At 30.1% G+C, this 27,866-nt stretch overlaps 2 non-coding genes across 2 annotated transcripts; one reads left to right on the forward strand and one right to left on the reverse strand.

The window, feature by feature from the left end:
* Positions 1–4,682: 4,682 nt before the first annotated feature.
* TRNAS-AGA (transfer RNA serine (anticodon AGA)) lies at positions 4,683–4,764 on the reverse strand. Its single transcript has one exon. It is a non-coding gene; the product is annotated as a tRNA-Ser (tRNA).
* A 3,986-nt stretch (positions 4,765–8,750) lies between these two features.
* On the forward strand, positions 8,751–8,832 carry TRNAS-AGA (transfer RNA serine (anticodon AGA)). Its single transcript has one exon. It is a non-coding gene; the product is annotated as a tRNA-Ser (tRNA).
* The last annotated feature ends 19,034 nt before the right edge of the window (positions 8,833–27,866 follow it).

Here is a 27,866-nt window from a genome sequence, read left to right on the forward strand (position 1 = left end):
TGTCACTTTGTTGTGCTGAGGCTCTATTTATAGAGCCATGTGCTTGTCTGCCTTGATAATCCCACTCTAATTGGTTGCTATCATTTGTCAAGGTAGGTGAGAATGCCAACGCTACATCATGGTCAACGATCAGGATGTACGTCAGAGTATCTGCTGTACGATTTCAGAAATCCCGAGGCATGCGTTGTTCGCATCTTTCCTTGAAGGATTGTCACATGCGATGATTTCTATTTTTCCTATAAAACATAGACTTTGACATTCTTTTGCCCATAAAATGCGGTCAGTGGGTGTGTTTGTGATATCTTTATAAAAATTTACTTTTTAATACCAATTTATCCATGACCGGCACATTTTCTTCCTATTTATTATCGCATATTTTAAGAATGTGGTACAAATAACTTGTATTGTTACTAGTTATCACCTATGCAATGAGTTTACGTAAGATCGAAACGAAAAATAAGTTACTCTTACTTTATATCGTTGTTTACGATTTAAGACTGACTATTTCGCTTAGATGGCCTAAGTAACTCGATCTTAATCCTGAGCTAACTATGAACTCCTGTTTATTTGGGATTATCCTTATTGCATAGGTTAGGGTTGGCTCAACAGTGCCGGTATAATAAACCTCCCATTTCAGGGGTAAGACCAGGTAGATAGCTGGGGGACATAGGGTGCAATAAGAAATTCACGCCTACCCAATTTAGGGATAGAAGAAAGGTTATTATCTTAATTACTGAATATAGGTCTTGAACAAGGGCCTCACCCTCTCATTGGTCAGAGAGGGATTCGGTTTAGTGATTGAATCACAAACCAATTGTTCATTAGAGGATCAGTAGAACTTAAGGAGCAAGATGTAATATCGGGGTAAAACAACATATTGACCCAACCGTTATTACAAACAACCTGTGAACGGTCGACTTACTGATTATGGTTAAATCAAGTAGACACAAATATATCTACAGTGAGGAGAGTTCAACTATCGAGCTATAGTGGTGTGACTTGATAGTTAATGAATATTGATTAATTTGGTCGAAAGAGTTTTAGCCAATTAATCTTAAATCGTTGGAGTTCATGATCAGTAGGTCTATAAAGTCCTTGTACTAGCTTGTAAAACATAAACACCTTGAATTAATAAATTTAGTGAATTTGGAACGATATCAATTTGAATTGTTCAAATTGAAATTGGAGTTTCAATTTGAATAAGTCCAAAATCAAATTAGGATTTATATAATTATATTTGATATAATTAAACGTTTAATTTATCGAAATTAAACAAAATTGGAGAGTTTATAATATTTAAATATTGATTTACATATTACATGAATAGGATTCATGTTTAAAATTAAGTGTGTGATCAATTTAATATTTTGATATTGAATTGTTATATAAATAATTAAATATGTTTAATTAATTAAAAAAACAAATTAATTTCAATTCAATTTGAGAAATTGAATTTTAATGTTTTAAATTTAATTAATTATGAATTAATTAAGTCAAATTTTAGTTAATTTTTTAATTAATTAAAATTTGAATTTAAATATGCAAAATTGGAAATTAGATTTGAGTGGGATCTTCCCACTTTTTCACACAATTGAGGTGGCCTTGAGATGTCTCTTTCAATGCTTGCATGAAAAAAGTGGATAAATTTATTCCAATTTGGCCAAGGAACGAGAGGCCGGCTGCTAGAAATAGGTTTCCTACATAAAGCTTGTTCATTATCTAAAAACCCACTTTTTCCTTCACAAATTCACTCCAATCTGAGTTCCACCACTCAAATTCAAAATTAAGAATAATAGAAAAGGTTTCTTGGTGGTTTATTGTTGAATTGGAGCGGAAACTACATGAAGAACAGCTTGAAATTGGGAGAATTCATCAAAGGTATGTAGTTTAGAAACACTCTTCAATAAATTAGATATAATTAGAGGCTTTAATTTGTTTATGCACACACTCTTCAATAAATTAAATATAAGTAGAAGCTTATTGATTCATATTATGCTTAGACATAAAATTCACATTATGAGCATATTTTGGTTTAACATGATTTTGTTTATGCACACACTTTGAATTTTCATGAATATATTTAACTTTTTCATGCTTTAGCACAAATTTAGCTTCAATAAATTAGATACATTAGACAAGATATCTTGAGACAAATAAGGTTTACCTATGTCAATAATCTTATCTAGACTTTGTGCACCAATAGTCAATTTCTTAATAGATTCTTTTGCAATTTCAAGCTTCTTTGTAGCAAAAAAATCTTTCTTTAAGCATATGCAAAAGATTATTTTTCTCATCAACATTACATTCAAGAAATGTAATTTTGTCCACAAAAGAGATTTTTTTTCTTTTTCTAAAGAAGTATTACTAGTTTCCAACTCAACAATTTTATTTTGCAAACTAGCAATTTCATCACTTAATTCCAAAGAGAAAGACCTAAGTTTTTCATTTTCATGTCTCAAGATATTCACTTCGACTTTCAAATTACATGATAAAGATCTAAATTCATCATTCTCTTTTTCAAGAAAAGTAATTTTATTATTCAAGTCAATTTTCTGATCACTACAAGAATTATGAAACAATGTGTTAAGAGTCCTATTCTTTAAATAAAAATTTTCATCTATCAAAGATTCATTCTCAACTTTTTTGATAATTTCATATATTTAGAGTTAACTTTTTTCTAAATCTAATTGAATATCATCAATAGTCTCATACAATTCATCATAAGAAGGGGATTCCTTATTTACCTCATTTTTGTCATTTTCATCACCACAATTATTTTTCGAATGAATCATTAAGCACAACAAGGATCCATCATATTTTTCTTTCTCTACTTTATGGAATTTTCCTTGACTTTAAGAATTATAATTCTCCTATACATCAAATAAATCATTAGTAGTACAATGAGAATTTTCTACACTGTACCTATAATCAAGAAAATTCCAAATGTCATGCATAATCAAAATGTAAAATTGTATTACATATTTTTCTATCCAATGCACAGTATATGATATTTATAGCTTTGACATTAAAAGTATGCAACTCCTTATTCAATTGCAATTTTGACAAATCATGCTCACAAATATATACAATGTTAAATCCATAGCAAGCATAAACATTTTCATTCTATTTTTCCATACATATTTCCATAAAAAAAAATGTGGGTCTATCAATAGAATCACCATATAAAGTTGTCATAGTTTTAGCAATTAAACTTTTCAATTAATTTTTTAAAATAATAATAAGATACTTTAAATATCAAAATAATATTTGAAAAATGATTTACGTAGGTAGCTCTTTTCTCTAATACTAATTGTAGTATGGGTATGGCAAAAACCAAAAAACAGACAAATGTGAAAGTTGTACTTTTAAAACCATTTTATATAGTTTTTGAATTTTCTTTAGAAATTAAAAAATATATATTTTTAAAATTTAAAAAACAGAAAAATGAATTAGCTATCCAATAAAGCTGTTTTGTAAAAACAAAAACAAAAAAAAAACATACAAAAACAAAACAAAACAAAACAAAACAAAACAAAACAAAAAAGTAAAAAAAAAAATTACCCCAAAAAACCCCCTAATTATTCCAATTTAATATCTCTATCCACATGCATATATTAACTTTTGTCACATAAGTTAAAACGAACCTCAAATGCCTTAGTTATTGCTAGCATAATTGATGTTTATTCTTTCCTCGTTTGTATTTTTTTTATAGTATTTTTTAATTTTTTTTTTTTTTTAATTTGTTGGTGTCTATTTATTTGCCTTTGTGTTCTACTGTGATGAAGTTAATTATTCAATATAATATATAAATTTATCAAAGTCTTAAGTTCTATTTTTCAACTTCTGCTTCTGTCTTATCTCTATCTTCGTCGATCTCTACCTTTATTTGGACATTTTAACATTCATATTAATTGTTTCTTTTATTTTATTCATCATCTTTCAATATTTCGAGTTAGATATATTTTTGTCTTTGAATTTTTTTAAAAAAATTAATTGTGAGATTTGAGAAATAGTTCTAAATGGTTCTTTGATTATGTGAGTAGATTAACAGAACCCAATGGACAATAAAATTAGCAATGATGTATTGTTGCATTGGTCAATTAATTAATTAATTTAAAATTAATTTATTTTAAGGTGACTTCTTTTTTCTCCTTTCATCTTTCCTGTTCTCTTGATCTTCTTCCTTTCGTCCATCAAATTATTAACCCCCAATTTCTATTACCTCTTTCAACTTGCTCTTTTATTTTCCTTTCCATCAAAATTTCACATGAAATTTTCTTTAGTCATTTATTTATACATTTTCATTTTTATGGAGTACTATTTCGTCTCTATTTTAATGTTGATAGTTATGTTGTGGATAAATCCATTACTTTAAAAATAAGATCGACGTGACCTCGGTGCTAAATCGTCAAAGTCGATTACTCTCCAAGGTTAACACAACTTCCGATCTTTAACGTGCACTCATCGAAAAACGGGTTGAAATCTACTCGAAAAATAGTAGATCTAGAGTTAAACATAAGGAAGAAGAATAGATTAAATCCTCTTTGTTTCTTTTATAAAAAAACTAACGAAAAATAATTGAAAAATAGTTATGGCATTCTATTATCAAAGAAAGAAAGTAAAAAAGGAAAGGAAAAAAAAAAGTGAAAAGGAAAAATAATATAAAAAGAGAAAAAAGAAAACGTGAGCGGCAGGATTCGAACCTGCGCGGGCAAAGCCCACATGATTTCTAGTCATGCCCGATAACCACTCCGGCACGCCCACTTCCTGTTGCAAAACTAAATTTAAAGCAATTAATTAAAAATAATTAAAATATTTTTTTTTTAATTATGAATATTATAATAGAAAATAGATGTCCATTGTTTAGTGTAGGTCACATATCACCATTCATGTTGTCCATGTGTCTTGTAGTTATTCATGTTTGGTGTCCATGTTGTTAGGATCTATTAGCATGTAACGGAAGCAAACAGAATTAATAAGCAATCTAATTACATTTAATTTGAGTTATAAAAGTATGATTAAACAAAAACTTCAAAAGAGGATTTCTAATTAGTTATATGTTATTCTTGTGGTAAAATTGTTCATAAAATTGATACTATTATTTTCCAATAATGAATCCTAGAATGTTGGAATTAAATTAAATGGGTTTCGAAATCTTTACTCAGTAACAATGAAGGCCCCAAGAAATGGGTATCAAATCTTTTGGTTGAAATTTGTAGGTGTGATTCAAGAAGCAATTGTTGCTTCTAATTTAAATTGGAGCAACTAATATGTCTTTGCTTGAATCTAAGAAAGAAAAATTTGCATATTTGGTAACATTTGTTTTTTAAATTATATATTGAAATAGTTACAATATTGCTATAGTTTATAGAAATCATATATCTTGAAGGAGTTTAAAAAGTTTGTATTTGATTTTTTGCATCGTTATTTGTTTTAATGCCATGAGAAATCTTTGTATATCTATTTTGGCATGGATCTATTTTGCTTATTATATGGCTTTTTGATTATTTAGATGTAATTTTCTTGCTAGATATGAAGTAAATAATATTTAGTCTCGTAAAAGATTATCATTATTTTGTTGACTAAGATATGTTGTTTGTCCTTTGATTATAATTTATTAGAGTTTTATTAAATACTTTTTGAGTATGGATTACACATATTCTAGGACTATATTGTTAAATGAAACTTATTTTAGACTATGTTGTTTGTCTTTTGTTGAGAAGAATTGATCATCGAGCATGTTGTATGAAAGAGTTGTTAAAGTCTTTCTCATAGGGGAGTATTTATAGAATTGATTCACTTTCTTGATCCCCATTAGCATGTTCGCTAAATTTGGTCATGTTGATATCGTGCTTATGTGACTTTGCTATTATTTGGTATCATTACTTAGTTGTCAACAATTGATGTTTATTTTCTAATATTTGATATTTTGGTATCTCTATTGTTTGAATTTTATTTGAATGATTTTATCTCATTGATTCTTATTGATATTTCATATTAGAAAAAGAAGCTTGATTTTATGGGGATTTACATACATTTATATATGAATTTCATGTCTGAATGAAATTGATTCCCTTATTCATTTGTTGTTGTATATCTCTCTTATGCATATTGTTTATCCTTTTAGGCGGAGTAATTGACTTTGGAATAAAATTTTATTTAATATTTCTACCCTCAATTGATTTTAAAAGGGAGAGAAATTTGTGAACTTGGTTCATTCTTTTATATAATGCCTCTTGAATTTACAATGCTGTTGCTTATTTTTTAGAAGGCATCTTGATAGGAGAAGAAATACTAAGCATGTGTTCATGATTTTAGGAGAAGCTTTCATGTCTTTTTGTTATTTTTCATAATTGTCCTTTTTTTTATTGATTCCAAAAGGAGGAGGAGTATAAAGAAAAACGAAAGCATGTAGTTAAATGAAATGTTCATTGTTTTCAAGTTAATTGAAGTTATGTATGTGTGTTGATTATGATTCATGTTCATATTTTATATCACACACTACTTTAGAGTCCATTTTTCTTGAGTTGTTTGTCATCATAAAAAGGTGGAGAATGTTGGCTTTTTGGCCCTTAATCTCAAATTAGTTAATTTTAATTAAATAATTAACTAATATTTTGATGATAATAAACATGATCTTATTCAGTAAAAAGTTTAGTGTTTTGAAGTATCTATTACGTAGAACTCAGGACAACAAATTCAATACAATTTGAATCAATCAAATCGAAGCTCAAATGAAGAAGATATGGCCGAAACAAGCTTAATGAAAAAATCTCTAACTCATGAAATGACAGATTTTTTTCATCAAAGTGACCAATTGAAAGGTGCCACTTGGAGCATGGGAGGAATGACATATGATGGACTTTTGATTTTTGATTGATTTTTAAAAAGAAAATGAATTTTAAAAAAATAATTTAATATTATTTTATGTTTATGTTTAACAACTAGTGTTGGACACATGGTGGACATTGCTTTTGTTGGGGTTTAAAAGAAATTATTCTAAATTTTTTTTTTTTTTTTTGTGTGTGTAACAGTCAGTTGCATTCAAAATCTCCACCATTGATTTTTCTTTTTCAAGATCCAATAGTCCAAATTAAATGTTGTTTTCAACAATTTTTCCTCTCTATTTAAACTCATCTTATTCTAAAAAAAATATAACAATAATTTTTATTATTTTCAATCACCCATGACTCATTAAGTCAAGCTTCAATTTTCTTCTTTTCATCTTCTTCTTGAGAAATGTATTTCATGTTGTGAGAATTGATTCATTGAGTGCTAAATTTATAAATCCAATCCTTTAGAGAGTTTGTCGAGTGTGCTATTTATTTTTTCAAATTATTGTAAGGGTTTTTCTTGATCCCGAAAAAAAGTCGTTATAACGGTTTGATCCTCAACTGTTGAAAGAATTGGTTTTGTTCTTGCGCCTGCAAAAAGAACGTTGTACAATTTGACTCTGTGGAAAGAGTCAAGTTTGTAGTGATATATCCAAGAGAAACTTGGGAAGTGGATGTAGGCCGATTGTACCAAACCACTATAAAATTCTCGGTGTCAATTTCTCTATCTTTCTCCCATTTAATTTTGTAATTAATTTATTATTAATTTTATTTTCATGAAATTAATTGCTATAATTTATCCTTGAAATTAATTGCTCAACATTTGTCTATTTAGGTAGGTTGAATTTGTCTTTAACATATTTATATTACCAATCTTATTATGAAAATTAAATTGGATACTTGAATTTATTTGCATGAATTAATTATTTAAATTACTTATTAGCAAAAAGTTTATTAATTTGTTTATTTGTGTCCATATTAGTATAAATTTACATTAGTTTAAATAAACCGTAGTCACCCCTATAGGTTGTCATATCGATCCTATATGGAACTCCAATTATAATAATTGGTGTTTTCAACTATTATTAACTACAATGTTACTATTTCAAATTTCTATAGCATTTACTATCTACTCATCCTCTCTTTCCCTCTTTATTATAGTATTTATTACTTCTTACACGGACTAAAGTAATATGTGCCTCAAACACAGACTATTTATTAACCTACAAGCTATTATACCCACAAAATATGATAACCACTAACTATAATAACTAACTCATCTGCCAAACACCCCTTTAATTTGCTAAAACCAAAAAATAAAAAATAATAATGGTTATTAAATGAGGTTTTCCTTGTTTACTTTTCAAAACTTAGCTTGAATTTTGAAACCACTCTTAAAATATAGACAACAAAACATATAAACCAATAAAGAGAAGTCTTGTCGTGAATTTGGCTTGAATTTTAAAAAATGTCTTAAAAAGTAAATAACAAAACAAAAATATCAATTGATATAAGTGGTGTTATAAGCTTAATTTCCAAAAACTAAAAACAAATACTAGACCTTATTTGATAATTTTAGTTTTTTATTTATGTTTTTTGAAAACTAAACTTATAAACAGTATTTCCATCTATTGATCCATTTATTTTTTTATCTACTTTTTTGTGAATGTTTCTAAAAACACTTTCCAAAAAATAAAATCCAAATCTTGGAAATTAAAGGAATATACATAGCTTTGAAGAGCTTGTTTTATTTTTGGAATTTAGCTAATAATTTAACTGTTAAATTAGAAACCATGAAAATAAAGACAAAATGAATTTTAAGAAAAAACAAGCATAAATTTCAAATAAATAAAAAAAAATGTCATTGAATTTATATAATTGTAAATTAACTTGTTTAACTTTGCTTAGCAACAGAATGTGGGCGTGCCGGAGTGGTTATCGGGCATGACTAGAAATCATGTGGGCTCTGCCCGCGCAGGTTCGAATCCTGCCGCTCACGTTTTCATTTTTCTTTTCCCATTTTTTTTCCTTTTCACTTTTGTTTTTTGTTTTTTGTTTTTAACTTTTTTACTTTCCTTCTTTGATAATAGAATGCCATAACTATTTTTCAATTATTTTTGTTTAAAAAGGTTCTTAGTTTTTGGTGCGTGCCGCACTCACGAGGGACTGCCAGTGATATACTGGAGGAAGGTGGGGATGACGTCAAGTCCGCATGGCCCTTATGGGCTGGGCCACACACGTGCTACAATGGCAATTACAATGGGAAGCAAGGCTGTAAGGCGTAAAACAAACGAGGAAGAATTGCCCCATTATTCTTCCTCATATTTTTCTCTCTAGATCTACTATTTTCTAAGTAAATTTCAATCCGTTCTCCGACGAGTGTACGTTAAAGATCAGGAGTTGTGTTAACCTTGGAGAGCAATCGACTTTGACGATTTAGCATCGAGGTCACGATAATTTTATTTTTCAAGTAATGAGATTATCCACGATACAACAATCGACATTAAAATAGAAACGATACAGTATTCTATAAAAATGAAAATTTATATGAATAAATGACTAAAGAAATTTTCATGTGAAATTTTGATGGAAAGGAAAATAAAAGAGCAAGTTGAAAGATGTAATAGAAATTGGGGGTTAATATTTTGATGGATGAAAGGAAGAAGATCAAGAGAATATGGAAGATGAAAGGAGAAAAAAGAAGTCACCTCAAAATAAATTAATTTTAAATTAATTAATTATTTTGCCAACTTAGCAATACGTAGTTGCTAACTTTATTGCCAATTAGGTTCTGTTTGTCTACTCACATAATAAAAAAAACCATTTAGAACTATTTCTCAAATCTCACAATTAAATTAAAAAAAAAAATCAAGGACGAAAAGTGTATCTAACTCAAAATGTTAAAATAAAAAATTAATATGAATGTTAAAAAGTTCAAATGAATATAATTAGTTCTATTGACATGTAATATGTGTTAGTGACTAAAAATTTACGATTTGAAGTTGAACCGTTATTGTACTAAAAAGAAGAACAAGAAATATAAATGAAGAAAAATATACCATTATTAGCATATTTTGTTATTTTCTTGACATCATCAATTATTCACAATTGTAAATCTCGTTTAACGTGTTAATATTCTACTTTGGAATCATTCTTTGCATGTTCAATCAAAAGTGTTTTGGGTGCTTCCATATTTCCATTTAACTCATTTGTTGAATCCTTCTACTGATGTAATAATTGATAATTTTGTATATCATATTGAATAATTAACTTCGTTAGAATATAAAACAAAAACAAATAAATAGATACCAACAAATTAAACTCAACAAAAGAAAGAAAACAAGAAACAACAAATGCATAAAAGGGAAAATACTATAAAGGAAAGTATACATAAACTAAGAAAGAATAAAAATAAATTATGCTAACACCCTTCTTCAAACTCAAGGCAATGTAAACAGTTTGAGTTTGTGAAGTGACCGACTGAAGCTGACGATAGATACTTATTAGAATTTTGAATCAAATCACAATAGATCTAGATTGGAGACAGAACCCGTGAAGAACTAAAACACAGTGAATTTCTAGGTTGGAAACAAAACCTACGAAAAACTAAAACACATATTACTTCTAGGCTAGAGACATAACTCATGAAGAACTAAAGCATAGAGAACTTCTAGGTTGAAGACTAAGATCCTCGTAGGGAGACCTAAAATAGAAACCACGAACTGCTTATTTGAAAATAAAACAGAGATGCTGGAAGATCAGAAAATATAATAGAGGTTGAAACTGATAAAAAAGAACGCAGAATCAACTAAGCAAGTGAACCAAATCTGGATCTTCCTCCGCCGATGGTGGATCGACAAAAGCAGAGATCGAACAGAAGCAGAGTTGAAAAATAGGATTTTAGGGCTCTGATATATTTGTATATTATATTGAATAATCAACTTTTTCACACTAAAACACAAAGGTAAATAATTAGACACCAATAAATTTAACAAAAAAAAAACTAAAAAAGAAAAAATACATAAAAGGAAAAATACTATAGAGAAAAATACAAACAAAGAAAGAATAAACATCAATTATGCCTAGCAATAAGCAATGCATTTGAGGTTGGTTTTAACTTATGTGAAAAAATTTAATATATACATGTGGATAGAAATATTAAATTGGAATAATTATAGGGTTTTTTTTGGGTAATTTTTTTCATTTTTTTGTTTTAACTTTTTTGTTTTGTTTTTTTGTTTTTTTTCAAAACAGCTTTATTTGATAGCTAATTCATTTTTCTGTTTTTTTAATTTTAAAAATATTTTTTAAAATTTCTAAAGAAAATTCAAAAACTATATAAAATGGTTTTAAAAGTACAACATTCACATCTTAAAACAAGTGTATGATTTTTTGGTTTTTCAAGTACATAAAACAAAGCACAGGTATCAAACTTATATGGTTTTTATTTAAAAAAAAAAAAAAATACCATGATTATCAAACCGATGTTAGTTTGTGAGTCCTATAAAAATGTTATTGATTTCATGCTTTTTACAAAAACATGTAAATAAAGGAATTCATTTATTTAAATGACACTTGACTAGTTCATTCGAATTTTAACCCCGTTAATCATGTTTTTCTTAAATTAGATGGTGTTAAATCAACGTTAAGTTTATCTAACTTATCACATCGACCTTAATTTTTTAAGAAGAGCATATCTCATCAACATTTTAAATAACAATGTTAATGATGAGAACTTATTACTAAAATAAAGACATTTAAACTAAAACTCGTTGGAACAATATGTTTTACACATATTTCATAACTTTGAAAATGAAATGCACATGTATAAGTTGAAATAATAGTTTTATAGATATAAAACGTAATACAGTAAATTTGAGTATTTAATCCGCAAATAATTGAAGATAACTATCCAAGCATGTCTTCCCCCAAAAAACTTAAACTTTTTATCAATTTAAATCTTTGAATTAAGACAACAAATAAAGTCCCTTAGGGAAAAAAAAAAAAAAAAAACTAAAGACAAAATGCAATTTTGGTCCCTCGAATTTGAGGTTAATGTATATCTGGTCCCTGAGGTTTCAAAAGATATGTTTTAATCCCTCAAGTCCGCAAAATAATTTTAGCTGATCCCTGATTTAACTTTAAACTAATGGAAGGTCGGTTAGACCGTTAAATATTGACATGGATGGGATGAAAAATCTTCCTCGATCAAATTATTTGATTAGTTGGTAAATAATTTAAAATTAAAATGGTTTAAAATATAAAAATATTACAAAAAGTCCTAAATCATTTTTTTTTCTTTTGCGATTTCTTCTTTCATCCGTTTCTGTGTTTTCTTTTATTTCTTTTGCTCAAGTTTTTACCTTAAGATTAATCCATCTTCTAAACTCTATCTCCCCTTGATTAAAAGTGGTTTGGATTTTGTATTTTCTTTTTCTTTTCTTTTCTTTTTAAATTATTAGCCATTCATTTAAATTTAGAATTTGAATACACTGAAGAGTTTCTTAATCAAATTAAAAAAAAAAAGACAAAAAAATCATTAAAACCACATAAATATTGAGGATGTTGCTTTAATTCATGGATGAAATTTTTGTTAACAGGTAATAAAATAGAACGATGATCTTTTCTTTAGGGTTTTTTTGGAATATTTTAATATTTTAAACCATTTTAATTTTCAATTATTTTTCCAACTAAAATAAAATTTTACCAATTAGACTTTCCATTTCATCCATGTCAACATTTAACAATCAAATTAGGGATCATTTAGAACTATTTTACAAATCGGAGGGACAAAAGTGTATTTCTTGAAACCTTAAGAACTAAATAGAATCTACTTCAAATTTGAAGAGGATCTGAAGAGCTGTCTTGAGTTTCTTCATATTTCTTTCTAGAAATTTCTAGACTTAAGGTGGGAGATATTTGAAGTGGATCTTATTTCTCTTCCAATAGGCTCCTCCTTATATTATGATCATTTATGAGATACGTCTATTTACTGATGAGGTGTCCTGTTAAATTAAAAACGGTTTGAAATAAAGGGATATATATAAGGACAAAATGTGGTCAATAAAAAAAAATGATAGGGCAAAAAGGGAACATAAAAATTCTCCTTTTTTTCCTTTTTTGCCCAATTTATATGTATATAGATTACCCTAATTATTATAACCTATTAAGAACGAAATGAGAAATCTCTTTACATCCCAACTCTTTAGACCCTTTCAAAAAGTGTGATTAATTTTTTTTATGTATACTTGACGATTAAATTATAATTAATTATTGGTAATTAATTAATTAATTAAAAACTTTATCAGGTATTTAAGTTACCTATCTTTTGTTTTTCTCAACAAAAGAAACATGAATAATCTTTTATTTCTGAACGAATATTTTACATTTAAAATTATACGAAATTATAAAGGAATAGAAAAAATCAACGATTCTAAATGTGCTAAACTTATAAATATTTATAAACAAACTCAATTATATTTAACTTCATCAAAAGTGGAGTTGTAACGCTATAAGCTTTGAATCCGAGATATAGATTCACACGTGCATGATGCATCCCTTGCAACCTTAATATACCATCAAAATATATATGTAGTCCCGTGAAAATTTTAATATACCACCAATATCTTGAGATGTTTGAAGATTGGATAGGCTTTAAGAGCAAAGATAACATAAAGAATAAGGAAATGATGAAACTCCAAATGTTGGTGAAGAAAATGGTGAATAAAATGCTCATAGAATTTGAGCAACAAAAACTTTGGAATTTTATAACTTCTAAAGTTCAATTATGAATAATAATTAAAGAATGTTGTAGTTAAAATTTTTTATACATTCTAACATTTTATTTTATCATTTATATTTATTATTGATAATCGTTCATGGCTGATAAAAGAATATGTGTGATTATATTTTTCTAAGACCACCATTATGAATATTTAATTTAAACCACTACCCTCCATTAAATTAAACAATATCATATTCAATGAGATTAAGTGTGTGTTTAGAATATATTTTCAAGTATTTGATTTAAAAAATAAGTCATTTTAGAAAAAATTGGAGTGTTGACAATCACTCGAAATAGTTTTTGGAGTGTATTTTAAACAGTTTTGATAAAAAAAAATGTTTTAAATGAAAATGAGTCTTGTGAAAAACATTTTTTTTTCTTAAATTTATCCAAACGGTCCTTAAGTCACTACCATCATGGGTTGTAATTACTTTGAAATAATATGTGTAGGAAAATTATTGAATTGACCAAATTACCACCAAAGTAAACAATAGAAAGATTTACAATGAAAGGATAAAATTGGCACAAAAAGTTTTCTATATCTAACCTTTTATATATAGTATAAATATAAATATAGATATTTAATAGATATATAGATGAGAAGAGAAAAAATTACTTTAGATAGATGTTCAAAAAACTATTGTAGCTTATTTATTTGTCTTTATTAAGATGGCCATTGCACATGATATCATAATTTCTATTCCATATATAAATAACTTTATTATTGAAAAAGAAAAAAAAAAGCATTAATATATTTTAATTTTTAATTTTAAAATAAAATTATATGAAATTGGTAATTTATTTTTATAAATTTAATAGTATCCTGAAAAACAGTTTGTATATACTTAAATAAATAAGATATTGTAAAAGAATTTGTTATAAATCAATTTTAATAATGTTATAATTAAGATATAATGCAGAAATAAAATATTTAACAATAAGTGATGAGATGTAGCTCATATGGTAGAGTGCTTGTGAGAGACACAAGTTTGATTCCTTACACCACCATTAATTTTTACCTTTTGAATGATTATTTTATAATTATATCTACCAAAATTAGAATAGGAATGTATGTTCAATAAATTTAGTAACAGATAAAATGATATAGTAGGAAGTGAAGAAAAATAAATTTAGGGTTAACTGATTGGGTTAATCAAATTTAATCTTAATTCATTTAAGATTAGAAAAAATTTGCACCTTAATCCTAAGATGATTATGATTAATTGTATCTAGGTTAATATAGAAATATATCATTATAGCTCTATATGAGGTAACAAAGCTCCTCACCGACTTTGGTATTAGAATCCTATTTCTTTGTTTACAATTCACCTCTTCTTTTAAATTATAAATTTTTCATCGTAGTACGTGAAAGTCATGTAATTTTCCCTTATTCATTATAGTCTCTTATGTTTTAATAATTTATCGTTACTTTTTTTTTATTTATTTATAAACATTATAGATCAATTAAGAACCACTATAACATAATATTGAGAACATTGATAGTAATTTAAAGAAATTAGGTGACCTAGTAGAGAAGATTTTCTAATTCTTCTTCCAAATTTCTAAGAAAAAGTTGGCAGAAATTTTGATTTCTTTGTTAAATTTAAGTTGTCCATGTTTTTTCTCCAAAATTTTTGCAAGCTCTATAAATATATCATGTCATATATGTTTATCGCCTCTATGAATATCATGCCATACATGCTGATAAAAAGATAAATGACAGTGACAAACGCTAGAGCTAAAAGTCTTCTTGAAGTATTGAATGTTTACTTTTAAACAAAGTTTTCACATTATGGTGAAGAGTTGTAACCTTTGAAGCTTTAAGGCCACACAAGTGACATAATGAATCTGAAAATCCAAATTCATCCACTACAACAAAAGTAGATTTCCATAACATACGGGTGCAACCAAATTGAGGGGAGTGAAAAAAGTGTCAGTAAATGAAGAAAAGCGAGTTTTGTACCAATTTAATTTCATACCTATTTCTTTTTTTTTTTCCTCGTTTTTTTCCCTCTTTTTTCTCCCTTTTTTCCCTCTTTTCTCTCTCTCGTTCTATTTTTATTTTAGGTTATGAATCCTTAAGTTAAATGAAAAATAAAATGTTGAATCCTTAAGTTAAGAAAAATAATTTGTTTTGGATCCTATGGTTCATAAATTTAACTAATTTTTTTTTTGTTTTAAAAAATATAGAATTCAACAATTCTATAATTTTAGGATTTTAGATAACTCAAATATAAACTTAAAAAATTAATTATAAAATATAAACCTAAACTAAATTACAACCTAAAAAATTAATAAAAAATACAAACTTAAAAAATTAATTATAAAATATAAACTTAAACTAAATTACAACCTAAAAAATTAATTAGTTGCACAAGAACTTGTGAATGTAATTTATAAATAATATATCCTTAATCATTAATAGAAGATTGAGTTTTGGGTTTGTATCAATTTAAATCTTGATTTAATAATTGTATCAATTAAAATTCTAAACTTTTATAATTGTTTTAATTTAGACCTTTTTTTTCAAACTTAGTTTGAAAAATATTGTAGAAAACATATAATTATTTTTTTAGACTTGTAAATTGTTATAGTTAATTAATTTAGACCTTTTATTAAGATTAGATTAAAAAATTCATTCATGTATTTAATTCTTACATGTTTGTTATGAAAGTCAAAGTTTAAATTGATACTTTTAATAGTAAAAGATTTAAATTGATACAATTCATACAATTTAGAGGTGCAAATTGATATTTTTCTTTTCTTTTCTTTTTTTAAATAAATAACCTTACTTTAAAACCCAATCTCTTTTTCACCGGATTAATTTCGAAGTTAGATTCAAATATCTTACGACAAGTCTTTTTAGTACAATAGGCAATGTGGGAATTTAAAGAACATAACTCATGGCTACTAACACAAACTACATGTCAGTTGAGTTATACTTACTTTTGTATTTTAAAATTGAGTTTAAAGCATGTTTGGATTGACTAGAGAAAAAAATGATAGAAAAGTCATTTTTCAACTTTATTTTATAAAAACTATTTAAAATATACTTTGAAAGTGTTTCAAAAGCTGCTATTTGAGTGCTTGTCAAACATTTCAATTTTTTTCAAAATGACTTATTTTCAAAGTTAAACACTTGAAAAGTTAAACCAAACACACCCATTGTGTGATGCATTAATTGAATTCTATCTATTGTTCACCCTAAAGGATTGGAATTCTCCGTAGTAGAAGAAATCGTGTCCCAATTTTAATTTAACAGAACAATAATTAGAGAATAGAAACAAAAGATAAACAAAACTAATTAAACATGCTTTCTACTGTACAAGAAAAAGAAGAAGGGTTAGGATATCACATACTCGTTGAAGACCAATTCTTTGCGTTCCTCTCCATTTCGTGTCGTCTCTCTTGATCTCACAAACACCGCAACCACGAGGTCTTCCTCGTTGCTCTCAGGGATGAGAACCGTTTAGATATGTGGGCTTGCACTTAGATTTGAAAAGAGGGAAAGATAAAAGAACTAAGAGATTATACTGAGAAAATTTATTTTCTGCAGAACAAAGAGAGAAGGAGATGAAGATCAAAGAGATTTTTTTTCTCTACTTTCTTTTACGTGATCTTAGGAGTTGAAGGGGTTGAGGGAGTTATAATTCCACCCCTTTAATAATTCAAAATTTAAATTCAAAATTTGAATTTTAATAATAATAATAATAATAATAATAATATATATATATATATATTAACTAACTCAATATATATAAATATTAAGCTATATGTTATATGACATATAACATATAACCTATAGTTTATATTATATCACGTATAATATAACCTATAGTTTTTATATAAATCACATTCATATAATTTAATATTTGAATCACGCTCAAATAACAACCCCTTGATGCGTAGAAATTGTGATGCGTTATGATGTGAGTTTGCGATGATCGTACAAGTTTTTCTAACAAGACCCAAGTATAAGCTTTATTAGGTTTCCTAGTAAGTCCAGGGTCGAACACAGAGACTACTAAATAAATATGTGACAGTCACTTTGATTCTATTGCGGTGGTGAAAACAAATGAAATAGGTAGTGTTTGAGTAAGAATTTTTCCTATGCGACGGAGTTTGAACACAGAGTTGATGAACGCGTAAAGTTACAATGAGTATGCGATGAAGGGGTTGAGAAGGGGTTTAGCTAACATTTCCTAAGATTGTGCATAAGTTATGCGATCATGCTACACACAAATAACAACACGTCATCTCTCAATGCAGAATGCCATAATTCCTATTTCTAGGACGCATGCGATATGTAAATAACAATACACTAGAAGAAATATAGTCTTTAATGTCGATTTTAAACTGACATTAAAGGGCTTTAATGTCGGTTGGCAACCGACATTAAAGATAGTGTTATTAAAGCCCTTTAATGTCGGTTGCCTTTAATGTCGTTTTTAAACCGACATTAAAGGGCTTCAATAACACCAATAACACAGCCTTCAATGTCTGTTGCAACCGACATCAAAGCTTTTTTTTTTTTATTCTTAACTGACATTGAAGCCCAAATCTGTCCGTTTTATCAATTATTGTCCCTTTTTTAAAGTTCCCTTGCCAAATCCATTTTTTCGATAAAAAAGTATAACATGTCACATCATCATCGAATGCTATGCTTATGACATATTATTCATGTATGGATTGTAAATCTATTACATTTAATCTGCAAATTCTGCTATAGAATTATAATTTAAAAGGCGTACAATAATTCAGGCCTTGAAAACACAAATTACAAGTAATACAAAGATTATGATTTTACAAGGGCAATAGAATCTTCCGTGTAAGGGCAACACAATTTTATTTGTCTACAAATTTGGGAGGGTTTGAGAGATTAAGAGATGTAATATACATTGTTGAGATGGACTTCAATATCAGGATTCTTCTTCTTCAGCTCATCCAGCAACTACAAAAGAATTAGAAAGATTTAGAATTTAACTTCAACTTAATAAGTAAAGTTACTGCACACAGTAAAAGTTAGCAGCAGACCTCGGCTAGGCGCATGGAGGGTCCTCCAAGCTGCATTTTCTCCATAATAATGTTGCGAGTTGTCGATAATAAACTCTCCCTTCACATCCTTTCGCTTGCCGATACTCCCATGGTAATCAAATCCATGTCAATAGTTCCTGAAAGTTTATTGCAAAGAAGCAAAATTGAAGTTAGGATATGAGTTAAGAAAACACACATCATAACACACAAGAACAATATCAAGTTCTAAAACAAAATTCTCTTAAACCTAACTTCTAGTAGAGAGCCATACCTTGAACATATAAATTTATACAACACAAATTAAGCACCTACCTTCAAATGATGTTTTCCAAGAGGAGGCCGTAATTCTCCATATGTTGTGGGTAATACTTTATCATCACATAACCAAAATTAATAATAATTTCCAAAATTAATATTATAACCATAATCACATTTATATAAACATATAAAAGGCCAAATGTTAATGAAACTTCAATTTGTCACACACAGATGGACTCAGCTTATCAATAATTATTTCCAGCATATCACTCTCAGACAACCATTGCATCACATCCATAAAATTTGGATAGACGTGATCATTAGCACTAACAAGTCGCACCAAAACCTGCAGAGAAAACTCCATTTCTTATTAGAGTGCAAACTAAGCAGTATTTAAAGTATTTTTTTATGGGGAAGCCTTCAAAGGCCCACATTACCTCTATAATAGATGTAATTCCAATTAAATCAACTAATTGGCGCAGTACATCTCGATGAGCTTGCAAAAAGGGGAATGCATGAGATGGTAGTTTAATTGCTAAACTATAGAACAAAGAAGTCTCAAAGAAATTTTTTTAACTAAAACGTAGCTGTATGTTGGTAAGATTATAGCATCCTACAACTATCAACCTCAGTAAGCTGTAAGCATTATCTGATGTTATCTTTTATAGACTGACATACCTGGACATAGTGCATAAATGGAATTGTCTTCCATATCATGAGGCATATGATTACCTAATTTATTTGAAAACAAACAACTTTTTTGCATATCATCAATCAGATAATAATTAAAGTAAGATTATGATGTTATTGTTTATGTTAAACACATCAACCATATCATCAATCAGATAGTCAACACAACAAAACCAAAAAACATAAAAGAACTATGAGCCTGTACCTCTTCCTCCTCTACCAGAGTCTTCAAGATAACATCAATTTCACAGGTAAAGATCTCACGAGCAATAAATGGGAACCTAATTCACAATTAGTAATCAATAAAACAGTTTGAATGCACAGTGTAGAAAGAAAAATCTTAGTGGTGCATGCGGTGTTGGGGTAAATAATTAGAAAAAAAAAAAATTACTTGAATGCCCGTTTGCTTTCAGCATCCTTTAGAGGTTCTTCAACAATGTAGCGCAACAGTTGTTCCACCTGGGCTTTGTCCCGTAGACTGAAGGCAAAAAGAATTGTCCGTTAAAATATCAGGGTGAATCGTAAAGACCCATTCCTGCTCATATTAATCATACATGATACAATTCTAACACCCAAGCTCATAAGATAAGGACATTAGAGAAAGTGTCCTACAAGTTAACTAAACGACTATTGAGGGCTTTACATTCTTGGATTATTTCTTCTTCATCGAGAAGCTCTTCCAATGAGAAATTCTCTTTGTCTAAAATTGATTCCACCTGAAAGTGAAACAAATTAAGATAATTAGGCATTGCAAGTATTCATTTGTAGGAACATCAATCCTTTTTTTAAGGCCTTGACATTTACTTCAATTTACATGCCTCTCTTGAATTTTAAGAAACACCATACAATAGAAAGAATTTATAAGCCTACAATGCAACACTTTCCCAAGGTTATATTTTATTCATTCATCCTTCCAAACCAAAGAACTGTTTGCATTCGATTGATATTCTTGTGTTCATTTCTAACATGATATCAGCTAAGAAACGGAGAGAGAGTAAGGAGACATGATAATGCTATTTTGTTTTCAGAATAAATATTGTGTTCCCCAAACCACGGGCAGACTTTATCATAACTCAAAAAATTAGCAGAACTGCTATTCAATTCAAGAAGTATCCATACAATCATACACCCTAACTTGAATTTCTTTGGAAACAGAGTACAGATGAACATAACAAGTCAACTCTTCATTGGTTAGACTTAAAATAAATAAAAAAGTTAGCAAACATGCTATATAAATCAAGAAGTATCTACACATCATGCAGTATAACTCTAGAATTACTTTGGGAACCAAACGCATATGAACATAACAAGTCAACTCTTCAACATTTGACTCAATCAAGAAAACTTCAAAGGGAAAAAATGGAACTAACAACGAATGCTGACATGTTTCAAATTCTAGAACAGTTTAGAGGGACAAAACAAAAAAGAGACACCTACATGGACATCATCGTTTTTCATTTCGCAACACATAATATGTGCATGTAACAAGAATTAAAAACAACAAAGATGACAAACACTAAAACCTACTAGCAGTTCAACTCAATCAGTCCAGACTACAAACAAATTTCTAAAAAGGTATAACTGGATTGATAAAACTCAGATGTAATTAGGGAGCTAGAACAAAAGAAAATGGCTAATGAATTAAATTGAAAACAAAGTAATTGCTTGCGGTAGAAAACAATATGCATCAACAAAACAAAAACATAAATCCATTGCCGAATGATTCAACATAAAACCAATCTTACTTGTACACCACTTTACTTCCAATAAAGTCAACAGCAGGTTGAGAACAAAATATATATGTATTCTTACTTCTCTCACGGACACGAAAGTGAACTGGATTGACGGCGTGAAGGAGATCGACGGACACGGAAAGGAGATCAACGGCGAGTGAAGAAAGGTGAAGGAGATCGACGGAGAGCATTAGCTTAAATAGATCTTTATGATAGAAATCATAAATATTCTGCATCAATATGTCAAAGCATACAATATATATATATATATATATATACCATCTCCTTCTAATCACATAGTTCAAACATAATGTAAAAACAGGAAAAAAAAAAACAATATTGCAAGCAATCAAATTTATCATGGACAATTTATTCATACAAAACAAAACTTTTAATTAAAAACAATGTTGGCTAGATGAGAAAGTGAACTTCAACCCATCAACACATGCAAGCAACCAAATGTCTGAGCATACTGAGAAAACTGGAACTCAAAGGAAGACCACCTCCGACTTATTATGAGAGAGGTTTCCTAAAAAGTAAAATCTTTCATCAAAACTCCTATAAAGTAACATTACAACGAACTTCAACCAATCATCAACAATTACACTATTTGTATGTTAGTACCTGTAATCCTATATAAGTATACCTTCAAAAGGAAAACCAAAACAGGGTTCCAATAATCCATAAAGTACATTCATTGCTTTAAAAAGCAGTATATGTTAGAAGAGTAGCTTGTTCAAGAATAATAAATTTAATTTAAGAACAAGTAAAATTCATTTGTAACTTCTAAAATAAGATCATAAAGAAGAGTTGAATAGCCCAAACAATTATCCACATGCTCATCATTATCAAGAATGTCATGTGTCTAAAGAAATTGTTTTGCATTGAAGAATAAAATAAAATAAATGATATACGAAACCAAAGAAGGCATTACACTCCTACTATAGCCAAAATCCAAACATATACATTTCAAATATCATTTGGAAGGAGATATTTCCATTAATAGTCCATATTGAAGAGAATCAAAAGCATTTGTATAACAGAGTAACTTTTCCCCACCATCCTCAAACCGTTTATCCTTCTGTTCATTGCTGGGTTTACTTCCTGAAGTCCAAATGGAAAAATCTCTAAATAAAGCAAAATAAATAAGAGAAGTGAGAACAACAGGGGAAAACTAAGGCAAACACACACACACACACACATACACAAACATACCAAATTCAAGGGAGTTAATTCCTTCTCTAGGTTGAAAATTTTTATCTTAAAAAAAACAATAGGTTTAAATTCTTTCAAGCTCTCACCCGCTTCCTTCATGACAATGCCAGTAAAGATCAAATTCACTAACCATAAAGTCAAGAATATACGTGAGATACCAAGGGAGCGGATGATTTAACTTATATATAAGAGTACCTGTTCAATTGAGTTAAGTGCTTCAACATCTCTCCACTTCTGCAAAGAACAACATTACAAGAGGGAAAACAAAAAGAACTGCCTTGAATCTTCTTAAAACATTCATATTAATCAAATTCCTTTCAGTCACTGATAAACATCACATACGATTGAGAACATCTCACAATAACAACTAAGCCTACGCCAAAGTGAAAAATCACTAAACATTTCCAACAATCGAATTCTCTCATTTCAGCAAATCACTCACCTCACAAACTAAAAAAAAAAAAAATCTAAATAAACAGCCATACCCTACTGGATAAATCATTTATGAACTCTCTCCGCCCTAAATCAAAAGAACGAACCAAATCAATCAAACACAAGAAAAGAATACATTAACTCCAAAACCAAAAGAACCCTCGTCCTCTTACATTCAGTAGTAAACAAAAGAAAAAAGAAAAAACAAACAACACAAAACGAACCAATAGAAGTGATGGTCTTGAGACGGTGAGAAACGAGAACCAAAGGAGCAAGAACATACAGAGAAAGTAGTGAGAGGATGAGAATCCTCTGGCATCGACGAAGAAGCTTCATCAACGCCACCTTACAATAGTGGATCTCGATTAAATCATATTCTCCCTAGATTAAATCGCAAAAAACAAGCCTCCAGATGTCCAAAATCTTGATAATAAAAGAAAACAAGACTAAACCAAGGATCTCATACTTCTTTAATTAGCCCCCAAGCAACACAAATCTTGAAAAACAAATGACAACAAGAGTAAACCAACGATTTCAGATTTGAGAACGCAATACTACCAATAAGAACTATCAAGCACCATTTCTTATGCAAAGTTTTACGCCCCTAATTCTCTTGGATAAAGAAAGTGTGTGAAAGTAGATCGACTTCAAAAATTAAAAGATAGAAGAAAACCTGGTCGCAAAGAACTAGTTCTTGAATCTGACAATTCGACGCTTTGGATAGAGATTCCGGAGGAAGACATAGCAAGTACACGAGGGTTTCTCCTCCGATCTTTCACAGAACTGAATGTCAGCACAAATCAAAACTGGAAAAGAAAGAAGATGTTGAAGAATTATAATCATCGAGATAGGGTTTGGACGATGCTGAAGAAAGGGGTGGTGAACGGCGTGACATAGGGTTTGGGCGAAGAATGATAATCGAGAAGGACGATAAATTAGGGATATATTATTTAATAAAATAAGAAAAAAAAATTACACCTTTAAAGTCGGTTTTAAACTGACATTAAAGCCCATCTTCAATGTCGGTTTAAAACCGACATTAAAGATCCATTTTTTGTTTTAAAACCAACATTATACATCCGATTTCACTTTTTCCAACCGACATTAAAGCCCAAATTTCTTCTAGTGATAGAATTTATGTCTAAGTTTCTATTTCTTGCTTATGCAGTTCTAATCTGACTCTCTCAAGCCTAGATTCTAATATGACTCTTTCAAGTCTAGATTCTATCTTTAGACTACTCTCTCAAGTATATCTAAAGGGTGAATGATGCATACATAAGACAAGATGATCGCATAAAATGTAAATCTTAAGTCATGCTAGCCAAGTACTTCTCAACCCATTTAGAAATTTAGCTACTCATGCGAAGAATGGAGAGAATGAACATAGATTGAAATGAGATTTCCATTTTCTGTAAATAAAGTACTGAATACAAAATATTAAATGGAATTAAGAGATAAGAAGCCCAGTAAGCAATGTCTTGTTTCCCATGGCATTTTACACTATTCTTTTTCACTCCAACTCTGTTCTAGATGTGTATTCTTGCTCTCACAAGTGTTGGCCCTCTCTCCTTTGTAACTTTCCACCAGTCCCTCGATTTGTCCGGGAATGATCTCTCGGTTTCCTCGTCTCCTTGCTCGTCTCCAACCTCTAAGTATAAGTATGAGTATGAACGAGAACAGACTAACTATCTAACTTCTAAGTTTTGTACTCGTTAACCCTTTTACACTAGTGGCCTTCAGTATTTATAGAGCTCAAGATGAAGCAACATTTCTTTCTAATGATTGCAATGATGGGCGACATTAATTCCCCTGCTCTGATGCCGATTAATGGTCAACGAAAGTTGAGTGTACTTGCTACAATGTGGCTTCAACGACATGTCAACTAAATTCGGATTCGACCGTTATTAGCTTTCCATCCCATCATGATTTATTATGCTATCACCTTGATGTGCAGTCTTTATGCTGCCACCTTTTTAAGAAACTTCTCACGATCGCATACGATCGCAATCTTCAAGCGCGCTGACACTTTGTTCCTTTGGATCGCAATTTTACTTGAGCCATCATATTTTTCCTGCATAAAATAAGTAAATTAACTGCTTTTATGCGATGGGCGCTTATGATCGTAATTCCTTTCAGTTTAGCGTTTTTGGACATGATATTGCTTATTTTACCATCGCATTCTCTCATTGTTTTACTTATTTGAGCTGTAATAACTTGTATTTCTGCCAGTTATCACACCCCCAAATTTAAAACAATGTTTGTTCTCAAGCATAAACTAAATATTTTCTTTAAAAAGTCAACCGCTTTTACCCTACCTAGACTTCTCAATGTGCCTTATACAAATTTCATGAACCAATGCCTTCTTAATTTCTATCATGATCTCTTCCTAAAATATTTCTAATCTTTAGGGACCGCAAGTTTAACCTTAAAAAAAACTTTACTTGTTTCTAGGACATCGCATGATTCATTTCAAAACATTCTCCAGCTGGGGTGTTCCAAGTGATTTTTACCATTGCGTAATTAAGATGTTCTTTTTGTGATCTTGCGCTGATCCAAGTGCCCAGCCTTCGTTTTGGCTTGCCCCCACGGGTGTCATGCGAGCATCCAACTACGAGCAAGGCACTCTTTCTCAGTCAAAACTCATGCCCATTTCTTTATTTAGCAGTGGAGTTGCGATCACTTAGTTTATGTGTTGATCACAATTCCCACCTCCGTTTTGGCTTGCCCCACGGGTGTCATGCGGACATCCAACTGCGAGCAAGATCCGATCTCAACCTTATAATTTTTTTTTTTATTGAAATTTCTAAAGGTAGCAAGGTTGAAAATAACAATACTAGCACCCCCAAATTTAAACACAACAATGTCCTCATTGCTGCTAGACTAAATAACTCATGCAATGAACTTAGGAAATTTTGTAAAAATCGTTTTAAAGGAAAGTTGGCGAACCGCTAACTTTTAGAACTGTTTCATGAATTGATTGTCCTGGAATTAATTTGACTCTAGTACATGCGGTAATAAATAAAGGCATGAATTTCATCATTGAAATCATAATTGGTACGAGGAAGAATGCGGTGACTTAATAAAGTAATCAAAATTTAATGATTGAGTCAAACTAAAGAAGATGCGATAGTAGAATTTAGCAATATTAAAATGAAATGCGAGAAGTGCAAAATTGAAATAAAATGAGTCAAGAAAAGACACAACCCCCAAATTTGCTCTGTTGCCCGCATCATCTTTGATCACATCTTTTCTTGCGGTGGGTTGATTCCTCAATTGCGATGGGCTGATTGAACTGGTCGGGTTATCGCGTAGCTCCATCGCAATCGTTCACTATGATCATTGCTAAATATCAAGAGGATAAAAAGATGAAAGACAGAGTTGGTAATTCTAAAGAGTAGTGGTTATGCAAAAAGTAGGATAAGTTCATGAAGGAAAAATATCTAAGGATACTTAAAAAAAAGATTCGTCCCTGATGAGTTTGTGTCGCATATCAACGCAGGGACTACTCGTTTCTTCTTCATTTTGGATTCCTCAGGTCCACGGAGGTTTTCTCGCGATGAAAGTCTCCTCCGTGATACATCTTGACTCTTTGTCCATTGACTTTAAATGCGTTGGTCCCTTCTTCATTTGTTAATTCGACCGCACCGTGCGGGAATACTTCTTTAATTATAAATGGTCCGCAGCGTGATTTCAATTTTCCCAGAAAGAGTCATAGCCTAGAGTTGAATAGCAAGACCTTTTGACCAACCTGGAGATTCTTTTCACACAGTCGCTTGTCATGCCAACGCTTTGTACGTTCTTTGTAGATTTTGGGAATTTCATATGCTTGAAGTCTCCATTCGTCTAGCTCGAGCAACTGAAGTTTCCTCTCCTCCCTTGCAGTCTTCAAATCAAAGTTGAACTTCTTCACTGCCCACAACGCCTTATACCCTAATTCTAGCAGTAGATGACATGTCTTCCCAAACACCAGTGGATACAGGGACATGCCTATGGGTATTTTATAGGCAGTTCTATATGCCCACAAGGCATCTCAAGCTTCATGGCCCAATCCTTTCGTGAGGGATTCACCACCTTTTCTAGAATCAACTTGATTTCTCTATTAGACACCTCGGCTTGGCCGTTTGTCTAGGGGTGATATGCGGTGGCGATTTTATGATAGACATTGTACTTGAGCAGCAGTTTGTTAATGATGCCATTGACAAAGTGGGAGCTTTCATCGCTTATTATGACACGTGGGGTGCCAAAACGAGTGAAGATGTTTCTCTATAAGAATCTAGAGACTGTCGTCGCATCGTTTGCGACGCATTATACCACTTCAATCCACTTGAAGACATAATTGACGGCCAACATAATGTATTTGCGACCATTTGGTGGTGGAAATGTTCCTATGAAGTCTATGCCCCATAAGTCGAAGAGTTCCAATTCCAATATAATGTTCATCGGCATCACATTCTTCCCTGAAATGTTTCCCGTGCATTGGCACTTGTCGCATTTCATAGAATAGTCTCGCACATCCTTAAATAGAGTTGGCCAATAATACCCGCTTTGTAACACTTTTTCTGCTGTGCGTTTGTTCCCCGAAATGTCCACCATAGCGTGAGTCATGGCATTGAAAAAGTATGTGTTGAAAAGCAGTCTCTAGCACACAGAGTCACAAGATCTGGTATGGTTCCCTTCTGTAAAGGTTCGGCTCGTCCCAGTAATAGGATTTACATTCATGCATGAGCCGCTTCTTTTGGTGGGTGATAACGGGCCGAAATGCACGTTATCATAGTGCTAAGTTCTTAAACAATGTTGGCTTGAATTGATAAAACATGTTAAATTGCATCCATTAAGCATCAATTTCATAATATTACGGTCGCATATGTTCATCGCATTAGAACAGTT

This window comes from Benincasa hispida, chromosome 7, assembly GCF_027475165.1.
Source record: "Benincasa hispida cultivar pf3 chromosome 7, pf3_genome.v1.1, whole genome shotgun sequence".
Classification (NCBI taxonomy): Eukaryota; Viridiplantae; Streptophyta; class Magnoliopsida; order Cucurbitales; family Cucurbitaceae; genus Benincasa; species Benincasa hispida.